Raw genomic sequence first — 13,552 nt, 5'->3', positions numbered from 1 at the left:
AGTGACATTCTGCACCTGCTGGAGTTTCTCAGTCAGTCTCACGGGCAGCCCCGTGTAGAGTGAGTTACAATAATTGAGCCTGGAGGAGACCGTCGCATGGATTACTGTGGCTAGTTCAGGGCGAGAAAGGTAAGGGACCAGCTGCTTAGTACGGCGAAGGTGGAAAAATGTCGCCTTTGCTGTAGCTGCAACCTGTGCCTCCATAGAGAGGGAGGAGTTGAAGGTTACACCCAAACTCCTGATGGAAGGTGCTGGCACTAATTGAGCCCCCACAAGAGATGGGAGTTGGCCCCCCAACCCCATGTCATCCCGACCTTGCCGGAGGACCTCTGTCTTTGAAGGATTTAACTTCAACCGGCTCCCACGCAGCTATCCAGCCACAGCTTCCAAGCTGGTCAGTGTGTCCGGGGCTGAGTCAGGATGGCCGTCCATCAACAGATAAAGCTGGGTGTCATCAGCATATTGATGACAACCCAGCCCAAAATTCTGGACCAGGGAGTGCATAAAAATGTTAAAAAGCATTGGGGAGAGGATTGCGCCCTGCGGCACTCCACACACCAAGCGGTGCCATGACAGCTCCCCTAGCGCCACCCTCTGTTCCCGACCTGAAAAGAAAGAGCGCAGCCATTGTAAGACTGTGCCCTGAATCTCTACGTCGGCAAGGCGGTGGTCCAAAGGTTCATGGTCAACCATGTCGAAGGCTACTGACAAATCTAAAAGAATCAGCAGTGCCGACACACCTCGATCCAGCTGTCTACGGAGGTCGTCTGTTAGGGTGACCACAGCATTCTCAGTCCCATAACCAGGAAGGAATCCAGACTGAAATGGATCCAAAGCCGATGTTTCATTCAGAAACCTACTAAGCTGTTCAGCAACCGCTCTCTGAATTACCTTACCCAGGTACAAAAGGTTCAAAACCGGGCGGTAATTGGATAGATCTAAAGGATTTGATGATGTTTTTTGTTTAAGAGCGGGCACACCACTGCCTCCTTCAACTCCCCTGGGAATGTCCCCAAGCCGAGGGACAAATTGATGATAACCCAGGGGGATCCGCACCTCATCTGGACACGCTCTAATCAGTCAGGACGGGCACAGGTCAAGGAGGCAAGTGGTGGGCCTTCCAGCTAGGAGGAGTCTGTCCACATTGGCTGGGGGTATCCTATCGAAGTGGTCCAATACTGGACCAGAGGACAGTCGAGGAGTCTCCAGTTCTGTTATTGTATCCAAATTAGCAGGGAGGTCACAGCGGAGCAGCAAGACACTCTGCAAAAAGGCTTGCAAATGCCTCACAGCTATGAATCGAATTCATATTTAAATTTGGCTGTCCCTCCGGGGACGTTAACAACCTAATTAGAAGTAGGACTTCTTAGCAGCTTTCACTGCCATCTCATAGGCTTTCTTAAGTGCCCTATAAGATGTTCTTGAGGCTCTGTCACGAGCATGCTGCCATACTTTCTCTAGCTGTCTGAGGTCCCGCTTCATTTTCCAGAGCTCCTCAGTAAACCAGGGGCCCCGGTTTCGGCGGGGTCACAGAGGGCGCCTAAGTGCGATTTCATGGATGGCCACCAAGAGCCGGTTATTCCAGCTCTCAACAGGCTCATCTAATGAGCTGCCAGGGGGAGCAGAGTCCCGCAAGGCCTGATGGAATCTGTCAGGATCCATCAGCCTTTGCGGGTGAACCCAAGTAGGCTTGCCACCCTAGCAGGGTGGGGGCGGGAAGTCAATTCTGGCTTTCAGAGCATAGTGATCAGACCATGGCACTTCCAACCATCTCGTCCTCTGTCGTCCCTTCTCCTTATGCCCTCCATCTTTCCCAACATCAGGGTCTTTTCCAGGGAGTCTTCTCATGAGCTGGAGCCTCAGCTTCAGGATCTGTCCTTCCAGTGAGCACTCAGGGCTGATTTCCTTCAGAATTGAAAGGTTTTATCTTCTTGCAGTCCATGGGACTCTCAAGAGTCTCCTCCAGCGCCATAATTCAAAAGCATCAGTTCTTCGGCGATCAGCCTTCTTTATGGTCCAGCTCTCACTTCCATACCTCACATAATGTATGGATGGTTGAGAGGCTATTAATTCCTTCTGTGCTTTTGGGAGCATTAAGGAGGCATGTACTGCAAGGTGGGGATCACTGGCTAGTGAAGAGCCAGCTTCATGATCAGGGACCTCATTTGTCCTGTTTTGCCAGGGATGTAGTAGGGAAAGTTGGTCCTCCTGGGTAAAGGTAAGTATCCGGGCACGAGTTGAATTGTAAGTTTTAGGAGAATTAGGCAAAAGTCTGTGTATAGCCTGGGTACTATTGGGTGGTTTCAACTGTCTATCGGCGACATGAGGTTCTTTGAACATTTTTAGCTTAGGAATGTCAGGGTTATCAGCTTCCCCCCTTCATCACTGTCGCTTGGGAAGAGAGGATGAGCTGGGACAGCTGAGACCCCTTCCCACTAGGCACTTTCCTGGGAGTATTGCAGGACTCTCTTTCCTTTGCAATGTTTTTTTTTAAGTGGGGATGGAATTAGTATGTTGTGATTTTTGAAGGTGGGTGGGTTTCATTTGGCGTGGTGAAGCACCATGTCACCTGGAAGAGGAAGAAGAAGAGTTTGGATTTGATATCCCACTTTATCACCACCCGAGGGAGTCTCAAAGCGGCTAACATTCTCCTTTCCCTTCCTCCCCCACAACAAACACTCTGTGAGGTGAGTGGGGCTGAGAGACTTCAGAGAAGTGTGACTGGCCCAAGGTCACCCAGCAGCTGCATGTGGAGGAGCGGAGACGCGAACCCCGTTCCCCAGATTACGAGGTCTCTGAACCACTACACCACACTGGCTCCTCTTCTCTTCTTGGCTTTGGGGGGGTGGGATGGCTTGCAGAGGGAGCCTCAGCTGGTGTATGGAGGTCAGGAAGGGGGAGAAGCTGCAGCCAAAGGGAACTGTGGGGCTGTCTCTGCCGCCGCTGCTCAATGCAAGAGGGCTTCCTGGGCTTAGCCCTCGCTCAGCTGCTGTTTCTCCACCTTCTGCACTCACGCCCACCCTGTGGTGAGGCCCCATGAGGGTCTTTATGGTGACATCGACATTCCTGCATGGCCAGGGGTTGGTCTGGATGAACCTTGGGTATGGTTACCATAATTTTTTCAATGAATCTGGGGACATTTCTTTTTTTAAAAATCATGCTTTATTATCCATAATTACATCTATACATCAAAGACATATCTTTCTTATTTTACATAAATCAGTTTTGTCAAAGCAAAAATCCAACAAAAGAATATAAGTCTTCCTACAATAATTTTGTACATAAACCTGACTTCCTGTCCTTTCCAAAAAAAATCTACGTTAATAAACCTATTGTTTCAACAAGAAAACTCCATGGACAAAAACAACAGGCATATAAAAGTTATGACGCTGGAAGATGAGCCCCTCAGGTCAGAAGGCGTTCAACATGCTACTGAGGAAGAGCGGAAGACATTAGGTAAAAAATAAAAATGGGGGGCGGGGAGGGAGTGAAAAGTATATTTTAAAATAATATATATGTATATTTTTTGTAAGAAAGGGCAGACAAATGCAGAATTTTCTGTGGGAACTGATGGTTCTGATGCACGAGAGAAACAACTCTGTAAATAAACAGTGTGTTCTTTGATATCCAGGATTATTTTATCATTTGTCTGGACTTATTTCAAAGCCACAAGCTTTTTATATTTTCATTGCCAGTTTGTTTCAGCATAAATACTGATGTAAAGCGTTGCACTGGGAATGCAGAAGGTTTGCGGGGGAGGGACGAACGGACTTGCAACCATTTTCACTTACAAATGTTTAATTTGTTTTAAATATTTTTTAAAGGGGATGGAAATGGAAAATTGAAGTGGGAAGAGCCTTGGTGCATTTCTATGGATGGCATTGTACAGTTAAAAATCTAATTGAAGCTTTTGTGGGGTGTAAGGCACTGAGGCAAATGGCTGATTAATTAGGGACGCGGGTGGCACTGTGGGTTAAACCACAGAGCCTAGGACTTGCCGATCAGAAGGGCGGTGGTTCAAATCCCCGCAACGGGGTGAGCTCCCGTTGCTCGGTCCCTGCTCCTGCCAACCTGGCAGTTCGAAAGCACGTCAAAGTGCAAGTAGATAAATAGGTACCGCTCCGGCGGGAAGGTAAACGGCGTTTCTGTGCGCTGCTCTGGTTCGCCAGAAGCGGCTTAGTCATGCTGGCCACATGACCCAGAAGCTCTACGCCGGCTCCCTCGGCCAATAAAGCGAGATGAGCGCCACAACCCCAGAGTCGGCCACGACTGGACCTAATGGTCAGGGGTCCCTTTACCTGTGCTGAAAGCTACTCCCTTCTGGCAGGCAAGGAGCGTCTGCAAAGTCCTATATGCAAGGTTGGGGCAGACCTGGGTATGCTTTGCCTGATCCCTCCTGGAAGTGCACGGGGGCGGCTTTTCTTTTCCCTGTTTTTAACGACCTCCTAATTAGCGCTTTGGGAAAGATGGAGGGCACAAGGAGAAGGGGACGACAGAGGACGAGATGGTGGGACAGTGTTCTCGAAGCTACCAGCATGAGTCTGACCAAACTGCGGGAGGCAGTGGAAGACAGGAGTGCCTGGCGTGCTCTGGTCCAGGGGGTCACGAAGAGTCGGACACGACTAAACGACAACAAAAGAAATGGAGGGAAAAAAGCTAAACAACGACTAAACAACAACAACAATTAATGGCTTTCCCACATCCCCGTGGAGGAGGGGAGTGGGAGGCACATCTGGACGTGCAGCTAGAAGTCTCCCGCATGCAGGGCTTACGCGGGGTTTGCAAGAGGGTTGCCCTGTGATAGCTTTCAGTCCCGGTGAGTTCAAAGCTGGACCGAGACAGACCAGATACAATAATCTTTATTGTCAATGCCCCATACAGAACAACAAAATTGAAAAAATCTACATCAGATATTCAGAAACCAACAAGCCTGCTATCACAGCCTGGTTAGTCCCTAAAAACTCTGATACCCCATAATTAAATAAAACATACTCCCATAGAGACTACCTTACACTGCGTTTAAAACCAAAATTGCATTTGGATAGAAACTGTTTCTCAGGCGGCTAGTCCTAGTCTTTATAACCCCGTACCTTCTTCTAGAAGGCAGAAGCTGAAACAGATCATTTCTGGGGAGCGCACTATCCTGCGCTATCTCTGCAGCTTTCTTATGGCACCTGGAAGCATAGATTTGATCCAAGGTGGGAAGAGCGCACCCAATTATTCTCTCCGCAGTCTTTACAACCCTGGACAGAATTGTTTTTCCCCTGACCGTGCAGCTCCCAAACCACACACAGAGACCATAAGTGAATACACTCTCCACAGTACTTTCTCATGCGGGGTTTGCAAGAGGGTTGCCCTGCAATAGCTTTCACAGTCCCAGTGAGTCCAAGGCTGGACCAAGACAGACAGGATCCAATAATCTTTATTGTCATTGTCCCATACAGAACAACGAAATTGAAAAAATCTACATCAGACATTCAGAAACCAACAAGCCTGCTATCCCAGCCTGGTTAGCCCCCTAAAAACTCTGATACCCCATAATTAAATAAAATATACTCCCATAGAGCCTACCTTAGGTAAAGGTAAAGGGGACCCCTGACCATTAGGGTCCTGTTGTGGCCGACTCTGGGGTTGCGGCGCTCATCTTGCTTTATTGGCCGAGCTCACCCCGTTGTAGGAATTCGAACCGCCGACCTTCTGATCGGCAAGTCCTAGGCTTTGTGGTTTAACCCACAGTGCCACCCACCTCCCATAGAGACTACCTTACACTGTGTTTAAAACCAAAATTACATTTGGATAGAAACTGTTTCTCAGGCGGCTAGTCCTAGTCTTTATAACCCTGTACCTTCTTCCAGAAGGCAGAAGCTGAAAGAGATCATTTCCGGGGTGCGCACTGTCCTGCGCTATCTCTGCAGCTTTCTTATGGCACCTGGAAGCATAGATTTGATCCAAGGTGGGAAGAGCGCACCCGATTATTCTCTCCGCAGTCTTTACAACCCTGGACAGCATTGTTTTTCCCCTGGCCGTGCAGCTCCCAAACCACACACAGAGACCATAACTTAATACACTCTCCACAGTACTTTCTCATGCAGGACTCATGCGGGGTTTGCAAGAGGGTTGCCCTGCAATAGCTTTCACAGTCCCAGTGAGTCCAAGGCTGGACCAAGACAGACAGGATCCAATAATCTTTATTGTCATTGTCCCATACAGAACGACGAAATTGAAAAAATCTACATCAGACATTCAAAAACCAACAAGCCTATCCCAGCCTGGTTAACCCCCTAAAAACTCTGATACCCCATAATTGAATACAATATACTGCCACAGAGACAACCTTACACTGCGTTTAAAACCAAAATCGCATTTGAATAAAAGCTGGTTCTCAGGCGGCTAGTCTAGGAGGGGGGAAAGAAGAAAAGAAGGGCGAAGCAGCAGAAGCAGCGAGAGGCTCCAAGCCATAACTGTCCGCGTTTCCCTTTTTTTAAAGGGAAATTCCCTTATTCTGAATAGGATTCCTCACAAGTAAAGGGAGCTGCAAAGACCCCTCACGACCACGGCGAGGAAAGCTCAACGACGTTGGGCAATCTTCCCCCTCCCCCATTTTTCCTCACCCAAAATAGGGGGAGTCCTATACAAGGGGTGCATCTAATAGAAGTACGGTACTTTCTGGGCCTGCAGCGGCAAAGCGAGGTCGGAGCTCCTTCTCACCTCCCTCAGCGGAGGCCGCCAGCCGAAAGGAAGTTCCCCGGCCGCCGCCTCAGTTTAAATACCCCCCGCCCCCCGCCAGCGGATTGGCTGGCTGGAATGCTCCCTCGTCATCATCCGGGAACCCCCGGGCGCGCATGCGCAGCCCGGCGACGCCGTCCGAGCCGCTTGCTCCCCTCAGAGCGGCTGCCGCTTGGGGGGCGAGGCCGGAGCAGCGCGGCGCCCGCGGCCTTGGCTTGAGCCCGTCTCTCCCTCCGCGCAGGCGGGACCCGAGGCCCAGCGCGGCGCCGGAGGAGGTGAAGCGGCGGCGGGGGGCAGGAGGAGCGGGGTCCCGGCGGGGGGGGGGAGGAGGGAGGGAAGCCGCTTCTCAGAGTCCCTCAGGCCTCAGGCGCCGCCGCCACGGCCCCTCCCCCACCCCACTGCCCTTATTTCCATTGAGGGGGGAAGGCGAGGCCTTGGCGGGGCTTCACGTACCGCTAAACATATGGCCAGAACAGGACGGGCTTGGGTTATCAACATGGGTCTGGTGCTCCTGGTACTCCGTTTACTCTTTAGCATATTATACTGTACAGAAAGGCCATAGCTTAGGAATAGAGCATCTGCCTTGTATATCCCTGGTATTTCAAGATAGGGCAGGAAGACAGCCCTAGCAAGCCATTGCTAGTTATTATAGGCAATCCTGCACTAGATGGATCAGCTCTCTTGACTCCGTATAATTTACCTTGTTCATAGTAAAGGTAAAGGTACCCCTGCCCGTACGGGCCAGTCTTGACAGACTCTGGGGTTGTGCGCCCATCTCACTTAAGAGGCCAGGGGCCAGCGCTGTCCGGAGACACTTCCGGGTCACATGGCCAGTGTGACATCGCTGCTCTGGCAAGCCAGAGCTGCACACGGAAATGCCGTTTACCTTCCCGCTGGTAAGCGGTCCCTATTTATCTACTTGCACCCGGAGGTGCTTTCGAACTGCTAGGTTGGCAGGCGCTGGGACCGAGCAGCGGGAGCGCACCCCGCCACAGGGATTCGAACCGCCGACCTTTCGATCGGCAAGTCCTAGGCGCTGAGGCTTTAACCCACAGCGCCACCTGTGTCCCAAGCTAAGTTAAGAGCCCATAAAATCTGTGAAGAAATTTCCTGTGGCTTCTCGGGTGTAACTGAATGTTTCAGTTCTTGGCATGTGGTTTGCACTCCCCAGATCAAAGCCTCATTCGCTAGTGGAAATGGGTCTCACATGCTTCCCCCCCTCCCCCAGTTGCTTTTCAATATGTTGAAATTTTATTATCATGGTGGCAGCATCTCATGTGCGGAGCTGAGGTGAGGGAGGCTGGAGGGTGGACTTGTTTGAGCCTGGAGGAAACCTTGGGCGTTCTTTGCTTGCCAGATCCTGGCTGACCTCTCACTGTGACGGAGGTGGTCCAGATTGTCAAACTACGTTCATTGTCAATGTAACTTACTGAATTGAACTTCTTTAGAATTGGTCAACATTTGATCCTTGCGGTAACTTGGTTTTGCCTTGAGCACCTGTGATCCCTTCCCTAGCCGTGTTACATTCATATTTAACCTTCCCAGATTTCTAGCACGGTAGTGGGATATAATAAAGGTAGAAATCTTGGTTATACAGAATAAAGAAAGATATTTCTGCGTGTGCGGTCTCAGCATGTCCTCTCTTGGTGAGTTCACATGGTGAAAGAGAATGAACAAAGCAGGAAGTTAACTTCCTTCCAGGTGGCCAACTGAGTCTCGGAATTCAATTCTGTGGTCTCAACCCTTTTGTGCTTTATCTAGTCTTAAACTTGCTAGTTATATTTGACTGCAACTTCCCACACTTAATTTCATTGGTTCATTTCATGAAATGTATACACCGCTTGATTGTGAGAGAAAGCCACAAAGTGGTTTACAAAAAATATAAAACAATAAAATTGTTCATTAAAAAACCAATAATGTAAAACATTCAGAAAATTAAAATCACCCTAAAACTAAAAACATATTAAAACATGTTTCAGCATCAGTGTAAATATTGGGGCAGGCTTGTCTAAACAAAAGCAGGCGCCCAAAAGTGAAGGCACCTGCCTAATACCAGTCATATTCATAGTTCAGTAGGTGGAAGCGGTGGCCGTGCGGCAACTGAATGCTAGCAACAGGCTTTTAAAGGCAGCAGGGAAAGGCAGAAAATGAGTTCCCTCCTTTCCCTGGAACTCTGCTAAATGATGCTGTGCCTCTTCTGGTCTTAAAGGTTGAAAATAGACATCACTAAATAAAAGAGGCAAGAGGTCATTCACAGGCAACAGAAAGACCTGTATGCTCTTCTCAGTGATGATAGCCTTCTGGGGGCAGAAATGCACCTTTGATTTGATTGTTTTGTATGTCTTTAAATGGCCCTAATGCTTTAAATGGACTTTGAAGACTTTTAAACAAAAAAATCTTGTCTTAAAATGCATTTGGCCCGCTTCAAAGGAGAGAGTAATTCATAGCATTTGATCACCATCTTCCAATATCTAAAGGGCTTTCACATGGAAAATGGAGCAAGCTTGCTTTTTGCTGCTCTGGATAGTAGGACCCAAAACAATTGATTCAGAGGAGATTTTGAATTAACATCAGGAAGAACTTTCTGTTTTGTTTTTTTTATAAAGATATTTATTAAAGTTTTAGAGAATGAAGCAAACATACAACAAAAACAAAATACATAAAAAAATGCATCACAAAGAAAAAAGAAAAAGACAATAAAAGCATAAAAAAGAAAAAATCCACTTTTTAACTTTATGTCTATACAACTCTCTTTCTTGACTTCCTCACATCTCCTTTTTTGTGTTCCCCTTTACACAATTGAGTTCAGCAAATCTTTACCCTCTTTCAAATCTCATTTATGATTATATATTTCAACCTATTATGTCTCCAATTTTCTTCCCTTTTCAAATCAATTTTCGCCATGTACATTAGACATAATATTACACTGGTCTTTTCCCCCTTTTCTTTTTAAGCATTTTTGCATACTCCTTTTAACTATGTCACTAATGCCATATTATCTTTATATCCAACATCTTTTTAACATTCAAACATTTTACAATGTTTCTGCAGATAGTCTTTGAACTTCTTCCAGTCCTCTTCCCATCAGGAAGAACTTTCTGACGTTAAGCGTTGTGGAACGGAATTCCTCAGAAAGTAGTGGACTCCTTTCTTGGAGGTTTCTAAGCATAGGTTGATTGGGCACCTATCGGGGATTCTTTAATTGAGATTACTGCATTGCAGGGGGTTGGACTAGATGACCCTCGAATGTCCCTTCCAACTCTACAATTCTATGATTCTGTGCTGTGTGTGGGAATGGAGTATCCTAAAACTGGGTTAGAACACTGAACAGAAAGCACTGCAGTGTTTTATTGTGTGTCCCCTTGGAAAATCCAACAAGTAACTGCTACATGTTTCTTTAAAAAGTCTTGTTTGTGAGCTGGGGTTGATTCTGCAACTATGGTGGATATTTGAAGATCTTCTAAGCCATGAATTTATGGTGGACTTCATTAAACTGAATAGTACTGCTAATATAGGCCACGAGGTGGAAGCAAAATTGTGCCGCTCTCATCACAATACTGCACAGGTCTAGAGGTGAATTTGCCCCTGCTCTGCATTCTTAAGCAGACTAACCCAATTCTCACGTCCCTGACTGAAACACAGATTGAAACATACTTATATACTTCAGATTTTGCATTTATCTGAATTTTATGGTGCAGTACTTGGCTTAAAATACTAAAACACATATAATAATAGTTTGGGATAGTATTAGTATTATTCATTGGTATTACCCAAAGTTCTCCAAGCATCTTAGAACACATTAAAAAATGTAAAATATGTTTAGAAATGCATATGTTGAGGTAAAATACATTTGACTATTTTGTGATAATATTCAGGAATAGTGTGGTTTAGTGGTTATTGTGTTGGGCTAGGATGCGGGGACTGAGATTAGCGCTGCTGTTTCTCCATGAAGCGCAACAGGTGGCCCTGGGCCAGTGTCTCTCTTGCTGCTTACCCCTCCTCACCAGCTTTCTTGGAGGAGAAGTGAAGGGGAAGAACAGAGGAGGCCACTTTGAGTTCCTTGTAGGGAATGCCAGATAGAGGTGCAGCACTTGATTCCTTAGATAAATAAGCACACTTTGCTGGGGGATGTTGCACTGCTCTCAGCTAGGTGCTTATTTGTTTTGCTTTAATATGCTATGAATGAGTGATGATTTAGCAAAAATGCTGCAGGGGCTGAACATTTGGAGCGACAACTACTTTTGCTTCACAGAAAACTAGAAAATTTTGTTTCCTTTCCCCAACTCCCTTAAACGTTGCCTGCTTTTGTCAGCCAGGCCTACATTGGTTAGTATGTATGTCTATCTTACTTTGGTGGTACCCAACATAATTACTTTTGTAGATGCATAGATTTTGGGTTAAACATTGGAGCCTGTTGTTTTCCCTCTACCCTCCTCTAATCTGCTTTGTGGGGTTAAGGGAACTCCTGGAACAGATTTAGGGGATGCACCAGGAGAGAAGAAGAAGAAGAAGAAGAAGAAGAAGAAGAAGAAGAGGAGTTTGGATTTGATATCCCGCCTTTCACTCCCTTTTAAGGAGTCTCAAAGTGGCTCACATTCTCCTTTCCCTTCCTCCCCACAACAAACACTCTGTGAGGTGAGTGGGGCTGAGAGACTTCAAAGAAGTGTGACTGTCCCAAGGTCACCCAGCAGCTGCATGTGGAGGAGTGGAGACGCGAACCCGGTTCCCAAGATTACGAGACTGCCACTCTTAAGCACTACACCACACTGGCACACTACACCACACAGAGGAAAATTCTGCTCTGCAGCCCAAGGTGTCCTTGCTTTAGCAGAAGCACTTAGCTGCCTATTGCCCCCTTCTTTTGGTTCTGTCACGCAAGTCTAGAGATGCAAAGTTTCTGGAGCTGTCAAAATTTGTCAAACTGTAACTTAATGTTTCATGAGCTTAAAGCAGGAAAGCTTTTTGCATAATGTGCAGTACAATAGCTTACACATATTCTCAGGTAATCTCAGCAGAAAATAATATCATTAAGTACCAGCAGTAACTGCAGATGTGCATCATTATACACAGGCATAAAATGTATGCAGTATTTATTAACTTTGCACAAATAGAAATGGGTTTAACAACCTTTACACGTTTGTTCCTTGATTGTGTTGGTGTTATTTTCCGATTCATCAGTTTCTTTCACTAGATGCGAAAGCTGGAAGAATATTGTGTGTGAAGAAAACAGTTTTCTCATGGATTTTTATGGGCCTTCACATTTTTGTTTAATGCCTGTTTGAAAACATTAACTGCTTGTAACATGCGCAGCAGGGACACGGGTGGCGCTGTGGGTAAAACCTCATCGCCTAGGACTTGCCGATCGCATGGTCGGCGGTTCGAATCATCGTGGCGGGGTGCGCTCCAGTCGTTCAGTCCCAGCGCCTGCCAACCTAGCAGTTCGAAAGCACCCCCGGGTGCAAGTAGATAAATAGGGACCGCTTACTAGCGGGAAGGTAAACGGTGTTTCCGTGTGCGGCTCTGGCTCGCCAGAGCAGCGATGTCACGCTGGCCATGTGACCCGGAAGTGTCTGCGGACAGCGCTGGCCCCCGGCCTCTTAAGTGAGATGGGCGCACAACCCTAGAGTCGGACACGACTGGCCCGTATGGGCAGGGGTACCTTTACCTTTACCTTTAACATGCACAGCAACTCTATGGGGCTGTGGTGTCTTTGGCTCCCTCGAAATCTGTTGGGAGGGGGCCAGGCCTCCTGAATGTTGGGGTGAAGGAGGCAAAGCGCGAAGCCAAATGGGGTGCGGCTTCAGTGGCAGGCTCCTCCTGAGCGAGAGAGAGGAGGAATTGCTAGCCATTGATGCCGCGCTGCGCTGGGCTTCCCACTGGGCCCCTCCTGGCGACACGACTTTGCATGTGTAACGCGTGTCACGTGCATGACCTCACATGAGCACGATGCGTTCTGAGTGCACGATGTCACACACACGCTGGGCCACCTCGATCTTGGGCATAGGTTGACACCTCTGGTGTGTAACATGTCTGGTCTAAGAAAGAAAAGGTTTTGGGACATATTTAGGCTAGAATCTCCTGATGGAAGGCTATGAGATTTTATTGGATATCAGTGGTACGTAAACCTTCAGAAGAATTTTCTAAAGACTGATATGTCACTAATATAGATTACTGAGACCGGTGGCAGTTTGACAACTTACTTGCTATGGTCCTGCCAGGGGGATGGACCAGGTGGTCTGTTAATGCCCTTTCTGTGTTACTCTTCTGGGATTTTCCCCTGCCCACATAGTATCTTTAAGTAATTTCTGTGTTGAAATGATTGAAGCCATTTAGTTGGGAAATTGTATGTAGCTCTTGCCACAAAGTTTCAAACATCCTCTAGTTTTGTTAGTTGATGAGGTCACATAAATAATGCTTGTACCACATCTTCATTGTCAAATACATTCTTTTATAGGACAATCCTTTATATAATTACTTGGAAGTAAGTCACATTGAACTGAATGGAACTTGCTGCCTAGTAACTCTGCATATCATTGTAGTGCAAATTATTATCTTTCTAACGGCCTAATTAAATTACACTTGATATGTGGCTAGAATGCATTAAAATCACATGGGTTTTCAATTGAAAATGCTTGTTTGCGTGGTTGGTTTAGAGTGGGATATAAAGCCTTTTGAATTCAAAGGTTGTAGTGCGTTGAAACACATATGAAATGACTTTCAGTTGACAAGTGAGTAAAACCCCCAACCCCTTTGCTAAAACAAGTTGTTACTGAGAAAAAAACGAAACTTGTGTTTTTCAAACAATTTACTTACAGGCAGTAGAACC

At 46.9% G+C, this 13,552-nt stretch overlaps 2 protein-coding genes and 1 long non-coding RNA gene across 3 annotated transcripts in view; 2 read left to right on the top strand and 1 right to left on the bottom strand.

Annotated features, from left to right (window-relative positions):
* LOC309377833 overlaps positions 1 to 6,037 on the bottom strand; it is a 355,859-nt gene extending 349,822 nt beyond the window's left edge. The window contains exons 1-2 of the long non-coding RNA XR_014171707.1: positions 5,747 to 6,037; positions 5,398 to 5,555 (exon numbers count right to left, since the gene is read on the bottom strand). This is a non-coding gene — a long non-coding RNA (uncharacterized lncRNA). The remainder of the gene's footprint in view (positions 1 to 5,397; positions 5,556 to 5,746) is intronic.
* The window catches only part of LOC309377495 (uncharacterized protein), an 88,347-nt gene that overhangs the window by 30,905 nt on the left and 43,890 nt on the right, over positions 1 to 13,552 (top strand). The window lies entirely within an intron of this gene.
* Positions 6,901 to 13,552, top strand: part of LOC309377538 (zinc finger protein 638-like) — a 28,560-nt gene continuing 21,908 nt past the window's right edge. Inside the window, exon 1 of the mRNA XM_081924951.1 lies at positions 6,901 to 7,001. The gene's annotated coding sequence lies outside the window, so the exon portion shown is untranslated. The remainder of the gene's footprint in view (positions 7,002 to 13,552) is intronic.

The sequence above is a fragment of the Podarcis melisellensis genome, assembly GCF_964234715.1.
Source record: "Podarcis melisellensis genome assembly, chromosome: 9".
Taxonomy (NCBI): domain Eukaryota; kingdom Metazoa; phylum Chordata; class Lepidosauria; order Squamata; family Lacertidae; genus Podarcis; species Podarcis melisellensis.
This window is presented reverse-complemented; position numbering and strand designations above follow the sequence as displayed.